Here is an 11,605-nt window from a genome sequence, read left to right as displayed (position 1 = left end):
GGGCGTGTTGAGAGGTGGAGCAAAGGGGATCTTTAGGGCAGGGGAGCGATTCAGTGTGATACTGTAACGGTTAGATGTATAACACTAGGCATTTATTTGTCAAACCCATAGAACTTCACAGCACAAAGAGTGAATCTTAATGTATGCAAATATTTAAAAATTATTTAGAAGGCCACAGTGATCTCAGGATGTCATACAGAATGTAACAAATATATGAAACAAGTTCACTAATGGGGGGGGGGGTAATTAGCCTACTTACTGTTTTTATCCCAGTATTCTAAGCATTTGATCATGAAATTATATTAATGTTGTAAAGTTAGAAAACGTTTTCAGCTGACATCTCCCAGTAGATCCCACAATACTCTAATAAAGATGGCAGGGCTAGTTACAATATGTTTCTTTCTTTTTTTGTTTTGTTTTGTTTTGTTTTGTTTTGTTATATTCTTGTGAGACAGATATGATATCTTTAATTTTTTCAGAACAAGTTAAGCAGTCCTTTTCTTATTTTATTTTTTAAAAAAGTACCTTTTTACAAAAGAGAAAGAAACACCGACATTTATGTTAAAACATAGCCAGACACTTACATATGTTATCTTACTCAATCTCCCACAACATTGAAAGAGGAATTTCCATTTTACAAAGAAACATTCCTCAAGTAAAGTCCTCCATCACAGAGTGTGTGGTAGATTGTCAATGAATATTTACAGGATTTAAATAAAAGAATGAATAATTTAAGCATAAGTTATGCATGTAAAACAAACAGTATATTATACAGCACATGGCTAAGGGTGGAAATGCGTAGCGAATTTAAGTCCTGTTTACTAGGAATGTTCAATGATCACTGAAATTTTCAGAAAAGGCTTCAGAGAGAGGACGAGAGGTAAGCGGGCTTTTAAGTGTGATAGAACATAGGTAAATGGGCAGGGCAGGAGGACATTTTGGGGGAAGGGGGGAGTTCGGCACAGCTCAAGGCAGTCACTCGGTCAGGCAGATGCCTGGCTGTGTACTCAAGTGGATTGAAGCACTTTCCTAGGAGCTTTTCAGCTCTAATGTTTTAAAACCGCATATATACAAGTGCTACCATCTATGTCTAATAATTTCATGGCTCTCTTAAAGCTAATATCTTCAATAAAATAACAAACATGGAAAGATCATCAGAGAAATCATTAAGTTAAAGAATGTAAGAACAAGGAGATTTGGGGCAGATAAGTTGTTCCATTTTTCAGGACAACACACACATGGTAAGTGGTAGAGCTGGGTTATGAAGAGAGGCGCCTCCGTTGTTGAGTTCTATAGTCTTTCTATTTACGTGGTTTGGTTCAAGTGAGGAACTAAAGTCTGGATTGGTTACATTACATAGTATTTATCAAACAGTTAATTCAGCGGGGCATTCCTTTTCTGTTTTCTCTATAAATACAGAAGGAATAACAGAATACAAAACATAGACAGTACACAACTCACAGGCCCCGTCATAGAGTCGAAAGCAGAGGACAGGTTAGGGGGAATGACTATCTGGCCTGTGCTGACTTTCCTTGGCTGGTAGGTAAGCTTTGGGTCTCCAGGGTTCCCTTCTCCCCAAATTCTCCAAATGATGGGAAGAACCACTTGGAGTTTTGGCAGCTCTTGTATAACTGTTTGTATAGATGTTTGTTCATTCTGATACCAACGATTCTATTTCTCCTCCAATTATGCAACCAAGTTGTGAGTTGTCCCTTTCACAGGCAGGTATTAGGTATGTGGGTTTCCTTGGCTCCATGGTTTAAATTAACCTCTAATCATTACCCCTTTGAAGATTTAGACTTAAAAGAAGAGATATGGTACTTCTTAGTCACTCCCACGCCGGGAGATATGCCTGGTCTGTACCTTCATCCCCATCTCTTCAGTGGAAACCTGATAAAGACCAGGCCTGGTGCTTATACAAACTGAGAGCTCATGAAGACAGACAATCCCAATGTTACTGCAAAAATATTATATTTCCCACCCCACCCCCACCCCCGATTTCTCCCAGCAACTGAGGAAGAACCCCTCTCCCTTTCCATGAACACATTCCCCACTTAATTTGAGTTGTTACATTTTTAAAAACAACAAAATTAAGTCTATTTAGTGCTTTAAAAAGATGACAAATTTTTCAGTAAAATATATATCAATTTTTCCAGAATGCTCTCATCTTGAGCAGAGTAATTGTGATAGAAGAAGAAAATAAAATTGGTAACAAATCAAGGTACTATTCTCATTACCTCTGCTTCTCAATGTGTTGTGAAAGCAAGCTAATAAGAATAGCTAGACAAACTTATGTTAACAAATATTTTCATGTTTAATTAAACATATTTATAGGAGAGTTTGACTTATTCTTGAAGTAATTTCAAACATACGACATTTTGGTATGCAGATTATGCTCCAACGAGTGGTTTTTTTTTAAGTTTTATTGCTTAAAGTATTACAAAGGGTATTACATATGTCTCCTTTTTTCCCCCCGCCCTTGACGAGTGTCCTTTTTAATGAGTTCACTTGGCCATGAGTTAATCAGGCTCTTTTTCTGTTGATCTGTGGAAAAGAGGCATTATGGTTAAGGTTTTTACCATTTTGAAGTTTCCTTTTAGCTAATTTTTATCTTTCATCATATTTTTAAAGTGTGTGCAGATTTAAGTATGTCAATCTTATTATATATCCACTATGTACAGAGCTCCTATTTCTTACGGAAATTACTGATGAAGAAATTTTTTAAATGCTAACTAGCCTCTATTAGTTTTCTTGTTAACATAAATGTCTGAGAGATTTGTTTTATGAAGTTTTTTATGCCTATATGTAAATGATGGTGTTTTATTCTGCTCACTATAAACTTGGTGAATTGAGCAATTAATAATTCTTCCAAGACTTCATTTGGACTTGCCGGAGGACTCAGCATCATCTACACTTTCATCAACCTTTTTCTCCTCGGGATTCTCCCCCTTTCCTCCAGCCCTTGCCAGAGAACCAGTGGAAAACGTTTAACTGGCAAACATCAGCAAGCTGCACAACCAAAACGGCCAAAAGAATAAGAAGCCGATGAAACAGCAAGAAACAGTGTGACAGCCAGTTTGTGTGCCACCCGGATGCTCAGACATCCTGTTTGGGGACAGCACACTCCGGAGGGGAAAGTCGCCTGCTGATGAAAGTAAACTTGGATCCAGAATTCTATTCCAGTGTCTTTCTTCTCCCAGGCTCCTGACCCCCTGCCCCACCCCCTTCCCAACCCCACTTGCCAATTAGGATCATTGAAAAAGAGGACATATCCCAATGGAATGTGTCTGTTTGAAACACTTACCCAGAAGTTTTCTGTGTGTGTGTGTTTTTTTAAGATGTCACACTTATTGCTACATGACTGTAATGTACAAGTGTCGTTTTCTATAAAACTGACATAAAATGTTGCACTTTTTGTTGCTATAAGTAGGCAGATTTATGGCGGCCGACCCGCCTCCCTCGCTCCCCCAGCTCCAAGCAGGTGTGCCTTCCTGGGGGACTTAGCCTGGGGGATGTCCATGGAAATTCACAAAAGGAGACATTTTGGTTGGAAACAAAAAGTGATCTGAGTGAGGCCAACCTCTTGCTCCACAATGGCACCAGGGTGATTCCATATTTGAAAAAATCAGTAAGAAGAAATTCAGCTTCCACAGGGGCTCAGGGAAAGACTGCATCTGTTCTTTGCTCCTGCAGAGGAGGGTTTTTGCTGGGGCGTCCTGGGGTGTCCAGAGGTCCTTGGAGGGACTGGCTGGGAACAGGGCCCAGAGGACCTGACACAAGGAGAGCCTTGCGGGTCAGGGCTACATGCCTCAGGAAGGGGTCGGAAATGGGAACTTCTGAGGATGAAGCAAATGCTCCTCTTGCAGGGAGAGGCTGATTGGACCCGTCTCTCCAGCGTTTGGTCCTGTCCACAGCACTGCACCACATCCCGCGGTATTCCCGAATGATGACAGTTCCCTGGCCATTCAGAGCCCATGTTTTCAGGGCAAACAGCAGAATACGGGGAAGGGATCCCCAGTGTAAAAAGTACCTCAAATGATCTGCAGATCACACTGGGGTTTCTGTCTGTGCAAGCAACCTAAATGTCAGTCAGTAGGAAAATTGCAAAAAGTCAATTGTAGTTTATTCATCCAGTGAAATACCATGCAGCAATTAAAATGAATAAAAAAGATCTGTAAGAATCAACATGGATAACTTAACAAAGTAGTGTTCAGTGGTAAAAAAGGGTACAGAATGATACCATTTATGTAAATTTTAAAGGACACAAAACAATCCCATATGTTGTCTATAAAAACATGTCTGGAGTAAAAGTGTAAAAACAGTCTGAAAGGATAAACACCAATTTAAGGTATAGGTGTGGCTACAGGAACCAGAAAAGGGTCAAAGATATCACCATAATTGCAATATCTGTTTATATCATATAGGAAGTGACATTCATATCTGTAATGACAAAATATTAACAACCTGCTAATTCCAGGTGGTGAGAGTACTTGTGTTGTAAAATTCTTTGAATTTACTGAACTTTTCATATTTTTCAATAAAATCAAAAGTATTAAGGAATGAATTATAGAGAGGCAAGAGTTCGGTTAAGGTCCAAGCAAAATACAATGGTGGCTTGAACTGGGATTATAATAGAAATGAAAAAAAAAAAGACTAGGCCCTGACTGGTTTGGCTCAGTGGATAGAGCGTCAGCCTGCGGACTGAAGGGTCCCGGGTTCGATTCCGGTCAAGGGTATGTACCTTGGTTGCGGGCACATGCCCAGTAGGGGTGTGCAGGAGGCAGCTGATCGATGTTTCTAACTCTCTATCCCTCTCCCTTCCTCTCTGTAAAAAAATCAATAAAATATTTTTAAAAAGACTAATCAGGTGATATTTTGGAGGTAAAGTTTTAGAAGTTGCTGTTGAATTGAATATAAGCATTAAGGGAAAGGAAGGAATAAAGGATGTTTCTTAATTTTAAATCTGTTTTTTGCATGCAGGCTTACTTCCTGCTTGGAGTTTGAATTTGTTCAGCCAGATCATGGGTGGTATGAAACTTCCTGTACAGCTCCATTAAATGTCTCTTGGGGAAATTACTGGTTAATCGGTTCAGGCATACAGATTATACTTCCGCATCTTGTTGGGAGGTGCTCTCCTCCCAAGTCATGCAAAGGCGCACTAATAGAGCTTCCTTTGTACCTGCCATATTTCTAGTGAACTAGGCTTTTTGATTCACTTGAGTTCTACCTTCCCCTTCATTTGGATTAGACTTTCTCCCAAGCTTCTCCTGAGAGTGACTAGATCTTCAACTCTCTAGTTACCTGTCTTAAAGTGGCAGTACCAAAGAGTGGTCCCGGGGCAGCTTTCGAATTCCACCCCTTAATCTATATCACTATTCCATAAATAAGCAGTGTGCTTGCTATTCAAATAGAGCTTTAAGAGAAAGTCTCCTAGCCACGTTTTCAGTGAGATCACCATTCTCTAAAACCCTTTCATATAAAGATGCTGAAGCCAATGTAAGACTCAGCAGTCTTAGGTTATTTGAGGATGTAGGCCAGAACATGGCATTAGGCTAGAGGTAGACCATTAGAACGAGGCTATAATATTCATTGCCTTCTTCTCTGGAAATACAATCTAGTAGCAAAGGGTTCATGAACTTGACAGTTGGGCTTACAAAGGGACACTTGGTTTAATTTTTCAGAATCAGTCAGTATTTGCATTTACCAAGAAGAGTGATGATCCTGTGAATTTGTACTGCTTGTTTGTCTACCTTCTCCTTTAGAATGTAAGCTCCATGTGGGCAGGCATTGTGTTGATTTTGGTCACTTATTTATTCAGTAAGTATTAGCTGAATACATTTGATAAGTGGAAATAGGCAGCCTTCCTTGCTGGTATGGTTGCTTGTGTATATACAGATATATTTTGCTTTCCCCATATCATGGCCTTCACGCCATTAGTAGTTCCTGTTATTGGCAATGAAATTATGATAAATAAGTCTGAAGGTAAAAACTATAATTGCTGAAAATGTAATTGCAGAGGGTTGTGGCATATGTTGCATATATCATTACTGTAAGATACCACAAATTTACTGGATTAAAGCAACACAAATGAATTATCTTGTAGTTGTGGAGGTCAGAATTCTGAGCGGCCTTAGGCTAACATCCTCCTGGAGGTTCTAGGGGAGATTCTGTTTCCTTTCCTCTCCCAGAGTCCAGAGGCCACCTGCATTTCTTGGCTCCTCACCCCTTCCTCCATCTTCAAAGTGCATCATTCCAACATGTGCTTCTAATTCGCACATTTTATCTGACTTTGACTTTCTTGCCTTCCTTTTAAAGGAGTATTGGTGATTACATTGGGCCAACTCAGATAATCCAGAATAATCTTCCCATCTCAAGATCCTTAATACATCTGCAATGTCTCTTTTGCCTGTAAGGTAACATTCACAGATTCTGGGGATTGAGATGTGGACATCTTTGGAGGGTATTGCTCTATGTACTATGGCCATTTAAAAATCTTGCTTGCATTGAAGTTTTCACTCTTTGTTATTCACTATGTTGTGGCTTCAGTGTAAAACTTAGGAAAATCTAGAGCTACACAGCAGAATTTGTTGATTCCACTCTGAATCAACAAAACTGGAAATTTATTTCTATCTCAACTGAGAAGTCCTGATTAATTTTGGTAATAAATGGGATCAGGAGGAACACTACTCTTTTATCAATTACTTCAAAATATTGTAAAATGAGTTATAAACAATGTTTTCAAGTAGTAAATCTGATCCTCATCTCACCCCCATTCCTACCTTTCAAATATAATGAAATCTGCTTTTGAGTCACATTCAAGTGTGTGTGGAGCTTCAAAGTAGCAAACCTGGTAGGGCAGGCTGCTAGCCCAAGGATGTTGCCTTTATTGTAAACATTTTTACAGCTTCTTTTTTGGAACTGTCTTTGGAGACAGTTCACCAGACACACAGGAAAACACAGCTCGTTATTTTAAGGTCACAAGGTACTCTGCCTTCTCTGTCTTCTTCCCCTCCCCATTGTTTTAATCCACTTGCCTCCATCCCCACTCCTTCCTCTGCTGATGTTAGTGCCAGAGATCTGTGAGGTTAAGAGGAAGGCCTGGGAAGCCAGAGTGTGGCTGGGAAGGGGGCAGGGAGAGCTCCATGTAGAGCTCAAGGGGCAGCAGACTGCCATGTAAGTCTATCTGATTCAACCTATAGCAAAACTGTTAACTAATAATTCTTGATAATTCGCTGGGTCAAAAAAATTGCATTGTTAAAACAGTCCCTATTAAGAAGTGTCTGAACTTCATTGATCTTATATTCGTTCCCAATGGAAATATTTTAAATAATAGGTGAGCTTAGTCAAATAGATTTTTCAATGTACTATTTATTGACAGGGGAAGTAGGTGCACTAAAGGAGAGACTAGAAAAAAAACTCTCCCCTGTACAGATTTTTTTCCACAGGGGGACTCAGTTTAGAGACTTTCTTAGAATAGCCCCATAATCCAGAGATTTTCTTTAAATCTCTGACAATTAAAGTTTACTATTTAGGTGCATGGATTAATAAAGAAAATATTATAATGGTATCATATAAAATAGTTATACCATATAATATAGGCTGCAAAATATTTTTGACTAGTGGAGGTATTCAATGTCTAAGCAGTTTACAAACCCTCTGATACTTTCAACTACTGAATTTACAGAGCATCTGGCCATATTCGTTCAGAAGAAAGTATCTAAAATATTCCTAACTACTACATATATATTTTTTCTTCATTAGCCCAATTAAGATTACTCTTCAATGAACTATGTGTGTAAATTAAGAGTAATCAAAGGAAATGCAAAGAGTCCAATTTTAGATCATTATCTCACATAAAAAAGGGTTTTTTCCTTATCAAACAGTCTTCCTCTATTTAATAAGACAGCCATTTATTTGGCTTCCTATGGTGGCTATAATTGGAATAAAAAATTTTAAATTCTAAATCTACACTGTCCAGTTTGTAGCTACTATCCACATGTTGCTATTGAGTACTTGAAAGGTGGCTAGTCTGAATTGAGACCTACTGTAAGTGTAAATATGTATCATTCTCAAAGAGTTAGAATGAAAAAAAGATTATAAAACATCTCGGTAATTTTATGTTAATTACATGCTGAAATAATATTTTGGATACACTGTGTTAAATAAAATGTATTAAAACTAATTTCACCTGGACAAGTCAAAAGTACAACTAAATTATAGAACAGCCACCTTGAGAACCACCTGAAGACCAGCTGAACAGAACTCCTACAGCTAAGGCTATAAAGAAGCCATGTGGAGACAGGTAGGAGGTGCAAAGATACAGAATCGGCTTGCCCCACACCCATGTGTGGTGGTTAAAAATCGGGAGGGATGTCTCAGTTGCAGCCGTCCCCTCTCCCCCGACCCTGAGGAGCAAGTAGTCCCAGTTCCACACCAGGCCCCCATCTCAGAGTTCCAGTGCCAGGGAGAGAAGCCCCCATAACTCTGGCTGTGAAAACCAGCAGAGATTATGGCTGAGTGAGTCGGAGGACTACTAGAATCCCAGGTGTATCATTAAAGGGCCTAACAGACTTGCTCACTGCCAGACTGGGCAGCAGCTCAAAAGGCGCCAGGGACATATGAAGGCATGTCTGACTTCAGGGTGAGGCCTGGAGGGACAGCTCTCCCTGCCATTTTATTTCTTTGCTGAGCCCTCCCCCAAGCCAGCTGGCAGGCACAGGTGGACACCAAATCTGAGTCTCCGTTAAACTCACCCTAGTGCAGTGGTTCTCAACGTTGGCTGCAGATTAGAATCACCTGGGAATCTTTTTAAAATCCTGATTTCTGGGCCTCATCCTCCGGAAATTGTTTCTTTGTTACTAATGTTGTGGCCCCACCCCATAACAAAGAAACAGAATTTCTGGAGGATGAGGCCCAGAAATCAGGATTTTAAAAAGATTCCCAGGTGATTCTAATGTGCAGCCAAGGTTGAGAACCACTGCTCTAGTGATTCCCTATGAAATCGACCCACCCAGCACATGCAGATGCCCGAACCTCTTTCAGCAGCTGTTACTCACAAGTGGCTGACCTTCACCCATGCTGTGGATTGCCCTAAAATCTCTGGAAGGTCCACAAACCCCAAACAAGAAGTGGCTGGCCTTAGTGTACCTCTAGGCTAAGTGGCCATCAACCTGGCACTAGTGGCAGTTGGCTTTGATTTACAGCACAGCCTGTCCTATGTGACTCCAAGTACATAGCACAAGTGAAAACCATCTTCAGATCACTTTGTGAGGCTCCTACCAGGTGGCCTCAAAACCAATACAGCCAGTGACTGGCTTTAGACCACACCAGAGTATCGCCCAATTAGCTCCACAGACGACACACTCAAAAAGCAGAGTCAGCAGGCACCAGAACCCACTAAAGTGAATCTTGTTCCTTGAGGTCAGCCCCTGCACAACAGCTTGTCCACTACAGCCAGGGCCAGTCCTCATAGCCAGTCAGCCTGAGAATCAGTCCCATCTACTGACATGCCAACAGCAATCAAGGCTCAACTACAAGAGGACATACACAACCCACACAAGGGTCACCCCTGGCTCAAGTGACCAGGGAATCTGCACCACTGGACCCCATAGGATACCTATGACATAAGGCCACTCTGCCAAGACTGGGAGATGTATCAAATCTACCTACTAGTAGTATATGAAAACAAAAACAGGGAGGTAGCCAAAATGAGGCTATAAAGAAACATGTTCCAAATGAAAGAACAGGACAAAACTCCAGAAAAAGAACTAAATAAAATGGATGCTAGCAATCTACCATATATAGATTTCAAAACACTGGTTATAAGGATGCTCAACGGACTTAGGGGCAGAATCAAGGAATTTAATGAGAACTTCAACAAAGAGGTAGTAAAGAAACCATAAAAAAGAACCAGTCAGAAATGAAAAATACAATATCTTAAACAAAGACTATGCTAGAAGGAATAGACTTGCAGATTAGATTAAGCAGAATCTAATCAGCAATTTGGAAGAGAAGGTAGTGGAAAACACCCAATTGGAACAGCAAAAAGAAACAATGAATTTAAAAATTATTATAGTTTAAAGGACCTCTGGGACAACATCAAGTGTAACAACATTCATATCATGGGGGTACCAGAAGAATAAGAGAGAGAGGAAGGGATTGAAAACCTATTTGAAGAAATAATGACTGAGGCCTGGGCTAGGTAGCTCAGTTGGTTAGAGCATCATTCCAATATGCCAAGGTTGTGGGTTCAATCCCCAATCAGGGCACATACAAGAATCAACCGATAATTCATAAATAAGTGCAACAACAAATAGATCTCTCTCTCTCTCTCTCTCTCTCTTTCTCTCTCTAAAATTAATACAATAAAAAAGAAATAATGACTGAAAACTTCCCTATTCTGGCAAAGGAGATAGACATACAAATGCAGAAGTGCAGAGAGGCCCTAACAAGATGAACCCAATGAGTTCCACACCAGGACACATAATTAAAATGCCAAAGGTTAAAGACAAAGAGAGAATCTTAAAAGCAATAAGAGAAAAGCAGTTAGTTACTTACAAGGGAGCTTTCATTAGACTGTCAACTGGTTTCTCAACAGAAACTTTGCAGGCCAGCAGGAATTAGCACAAAATAGTCAAACTGATGAAAACTATGGCCCTCCGACCAAGATTACTCTACCCAGGAAGACTATCATTTAGAATTAAAGGACAGTGATAGAGCTTCCAAGACAAGAAAAAGCTGATGGGATTCATTTAATATCAAAGGAGAGATAAAGACCTTCCCAGACCAAAAAAAAAAAAAAGCTAGTATTACAAGAAATACCAGTATTACAAAAAAATGTTAAAGAAAAAGAAAAAGAGATTTAAAAAATGAATTAAAAAAATTGGCAAAAATACATACATACTGATATTTATTTTAAATGTAAATGATTTAATGCTCCAATAAAAAGACAGGGTGGCTCAATGATAAGAGCCCTTTGAACACTCTTGGATTCTGCTGAGAAGCTGAAATGTCTAAAACCATTCTTCTTGCCTTGCACCAAATATCATCCCTCTCTGCAAGTAGCCCACAGCCTGGAGAAAGACCTCACAGGGTAGTAGAAAGAAATGAATGATGAGTTCTTCCCACCATCTGGTACCTGCTTTAAAGAGGAAAAAGAAAATGCTTGTGGCCACAGAGTACTGGATGAGTGCCGGGGCTGACCAGCACGACCCTGAGCGATGACGGATGAATAGATTACTCCGACACAACATTTGCTGTGAAACAGAGGGCTAAAAAGTGAAACAAAATCCAATTTTTAAAAATCCTATTTTTAAAATATTTATTCATTATAACTTTGAATGCTTACTGCTTAATTGTAGGATATATTAGATTATACCTGGTGCCTCAGTGTCTTGTCTTGTAATATTCTGTAATGAACTGCTGCTCTGCAGACCTGACTATAACCTGGAAGGGAATAGGACTAACCCATATAGAAATCACATACTGGGGAAGCAAGGCCGCTCTGCACGGGCATTGCCTCTCTCCTCCCAGGAGAGGGAATGGTTGCACGGAAGGAGAAGCTGTGTCATAGGAGGGAAAATAACACCCATTGGAAGTCCAGGAC

Source organism: Myotis myotis, unplaced genomic scaffold (genome assembly GCF_014108235.1).
Source record: "Myotis myotis isolate mMyoMyo1 unplaced genomic scaffold, mMyoMyo1.p scaffold_m19_p_12, whole genome shotgun sequence".
Classification (NCBI taxonomy): domain Eukaryota; kingdom Metazoa; phylum Chordata; class Mammalia; order Chiroptera; family Vespertilionidae; genus Myotis; species Myotis myotis.
The sequence above is the reverse complement of the archived record's forward strand: the minus strand, read 5'-3'. Positions refer to the sequence as shown.